This window comes from Marmota marmota, unplaced genomic scaffold (assembly GCF_001458135.2).
Source record: "Marmota marmota marmota unplaced genomic scaffold, marMar, whole genome shotgun sequence".
NCBI classification, from domain to species: domain Eukaryota; kingdom Metazoa; phylum Chordata; class Mammalia; order Rodentia; family Sciuridae; genus Marmota; species Marmota marmota.
Window position 1 is genome coordinate 16,194,250 of NW_025999990.1, and position 4,095 is coordinate 16,198,344.

Sequence of the window (4,095 nt, forward strand, 5' to 3'; positions counted from 1 at the left end):
TTTTTTTTTTTTTTTTTTTTTTTTTTTTTATTAATGCTTAGTTTTGTTTTAGCTGTCCATATGTATGAGTATATGTACATACATATGTGTGTGTATCTTTCTCCTTTTAATTCCTTTCTCCTCCTCTTCCTCCACTTTTTCTCATCTTCATTATATGCTTCTCTTTCCTCCTGTTGACCTTTCTCCTAATTTCCACTTTTTTCTATTCTCTAGTTTTAAAATTTCTCTTTTCCATTGTTTCTTCCTTTCTTATTTTTAAATTCTTATTAACTTTATTTCTTTTGTTTTCTTATCTCTTAAGCTTTTTAGTTTACTCTATATTATTCTACCTCTCTTCTGTTGGGGTGCTGAAGTTGTTGTGTTGTTGTTTTGACTCCTGTATCTGTTTTGCTGTTGTTATTGTTCTTTCCATTTCTCTTTCTATGCAGTGCTAGAGATCACGTCTGGCACGTCAAGCGTGTTATGTGGGTGCACTGCCAGTGAACTACATTCTCAGCAAGCTCAGAGTAAACCATGCCACTTGAACATTGGCAGATACTTTAACTTAAAGTATAAGGGACATGAAAGCTCCCAACAATTGATGCAGCCCCAAGTAGGCACAGCTGGGTGGGTAAGGAATAATCCCACTCCTGGACATTTACCCCACAGCAATAGCAGAGAGAAATGGTTGCCACAATCATTGTAGGCACCACATCCATGAGAGACCTTGTACAGGTTGCTCCTATACCCTACCAGACCATCCATTGCTAACAACACTGGAGGAGTAACCACAGACAGTACACCCCATATGTTCTGCTCTCTATACCACCTGAAATAGTGGAGGGACCCCACTGTTGAGAGACCTACAATGGAAGTGGGTCCCTCAGGCTCTGACACAGTATGCATTATGTCAAAACCCTCTAGTTGTAGCCAAAGAAGTCACAGGAAAACCACACTGTGAAATCCGATAGGAAATAAACTCCACACTACACAAAAACCTGTTATCCCAGGGCTCATTATCAAGAGAAGGAAGCTTACTAACAAGGCTTTCCAATAAATGGGGAACAGATAGGTATCCAATCCAAACAGATGCATAAAACTCAACAAAAAACCACAAGTCATATGAAAAAGTAACATGACACATTCTAAAGTTTACTAACACTCCAACAACTGATTCCAAAGATATAGAAGATGATGAAATGCCAGAAAAATAATTCAAAATAATTATTTTAAAGAATATCAATGAATTCTAAAAAAAATAGAAATAAACAGATTAATGTTTATTTATTAAGGAAGACAATGAGGGTATGAATGATCAATATAGTAAAGAGATACAGATGAAAAGGAGCCCAACAGAAGTCTTGAAAATGAAATGTTCAATAAGTCAGATTAAAAACATAGATGAATGCTTCACCAATAGGATTAGATACAGTTTAGCCAGAGCAATCAAGCAAGAGAAAGAAAGAAAAGGGATACAAACAGGAAAGGAAGAAGTGAAGTTATCTCTTTTAGCAGATGACATATACTCTGTACTCTAAAAACCCCACCAAAAGTCTTAGAACTGATAAATTCAGCAAAGTAGCAGTATACAAACAAAATAAATGTATTAAAACAAGCAATTTTTATATAGTAATGATGAATTCACTAACAATGAAATCAGGAAATCAATACCATTGACAAAAGCCTAAAAATGTCTAGAAATATCAAAGGAAATAAAAGACCTCTACAAATAAAATTGCAAAAATTAAACTGAAAAAAAGACATTGAATAAGTCACTAGAAAATACAAAGACCCGCCCCCCACCATAATCATGGATTGAAAGAATTAATGTTTTGGAAATATGAACACTACCAAAAGCAATCTACAGATGTGATGCAATTCCCTTCAAAATGCCAATGATATTATCCACAGAACTAGGGAAATTAATTATACTATTCATCTGGAAACACAAATGTACATACTCATGTACACATATATGAAAAACGTGAAGTAGCCCAAATCTATCCTGAGTGAAAACAGCACCACTGGAGGCATTACAACGCCAGATTTTAAAATACAGAGGATAGTAACAAAAACAACATGGTATTGACCATAAAAATGGAAACATAGACCAGTGGAATAGAAGATCCAGAAATAAATCCATGCATTGAGAGCGAACCAATCCTCTACAAAGGTGTTTAAAATACATTGCAGAAAAGACATTCTCTTCAAACAAAGCATTCTGGAAAAACTGATATCCACAGTGGAAGACAAATTATACACATGACCCTCACCCTAACCTAATATGGACCAAGGACCTCAATGTAAAACTGAAGCTTTCAGCATAGAGGAAACATTTCAAGATATTGGTACAGACAATGATTTCCAGAACAGGATTCTAATAGCTCAAGAAACAAATGTAAGAATTGACGAATGGGATTACACAAAAAGAGAAAACTTTTGGACAACAAATAATCAAGAGAGGGAAGAGATAATCTACAGCATCAGAGAAAGTATTTGCCAAGTATTCATCTGAGAGGGAATTAATCTCCAGAATATGTAAATGACTTCAAAAGCAACAGAATAGTAAGTAATTCAACAAAATCATGGCAAATGATCTGCACCAACACTCCTCAAAAGAAGAAGTACAAACGAGCAATAAATACATGAAAAAATGTACAATATCTTTAGTCATCAGGAAAATGCTAATGAAAATTATATTGAGATTCTATTTCACCTTACTCAGAATGGCTACTAAAAATACAAAACAATCACAGCAAACAAACAACAACAAAAAAATTCTGGCAATGATGTGGAGAAAAAGGGAATCTTTTATACACTGTTGGTTGTAATGTAAATTAGTACAGCCATTATGGAAAACAGTATGAGTATTCCCCAACAAACTAAAATTAGAATTACCAAACAATCCAGCTATTCCATTTTTGGGTACCTATCTGAAGGAAATGAGGCCAGCATACAAATGAAGGAAACGAGGTAGCATATAAAATAGACACCTGCACACCTTTATTAATTGCAGCATTATTTACAATACCCAAGATGTGGAATCAGCCGAGGTTCCTTTTCCTGTCAACAGATGAATGGAAAAAGAAAATAAGGTACATATATACAAGGGAATATTATTTAGTGAGAAAGAAGAATGAAATTATGTCAGTAGCAGGAAAATGGATGGAATTGGAGGACATCAGATTAAACGATGTAAAATCAACTAGAAAATCAACTATCCCATGTTTTCTCTCATATGTGGCAACCAACAAAACAAAACAACCAAAAGTCACCTAGAAGTAAACTAGGGACAATTTGGGAAAGGAAAGGGAATAGGGGGCAGGGTAAGAGAGGGTAGAAGGGAGCACGAACATGATCAAAGCCTCATACATGCATGTAAATGTCATATTAAAATCATGAATTTATATAATAATGGGCATTAATAATTATAACAAAAAAAGGAAAAAAGATTACTTTACGAAAAGAATAACAAAGTTGACAAAACCTTTAGCTAAGAAAATGAGAGTAAACTTGAACTAGTCAGGATTCTCCAGAGAAACATCTGTATTAATATATGAGGAAATTTCTCATGAAAACTGGCTCATGTGACAATAGAGTATAAGAAGTGCCATGAAGGGCCATCTGCAAGCTGAAGAACCAGGAAAGCCATGATATTATAAGGGTTTAGAATATCTGAAAGACCAACAAAAAATTACTAGAACCAATAAATTCAGTGAAGTTGTAGGAAACAAAATCAGCTTACAAAGACCAGCTGCACTTCTATACAGTAACAACAGCTGTTCATTTCAGCATTATCCACAGCAGCCAATCAGTATAGGAAACAGCCTAAGTGACAGTTGATGGGCAGGTGGTGTTATGGTTTGGATCTAGCCATGTTCCCCAAAAGCTCACGTGATGGGCCGTGCAGCAGTGTCGTCCAGAGGTGAAAAGATTGTATTATGAGCGATGAATCCTCATCTGTGGTTTTATCCATTTATGCATTAATAATTTGAATGGCCTACTAGGTGGTGACTGTAGGTAACTGTAGGGCATGGCTGGAGGAGGTAGGTCACAGGGGGTGTGCCTCTCAGTACTCTATCTTGTCTCTGGCTCCTCTCTCTTCCCCCCCCCCCC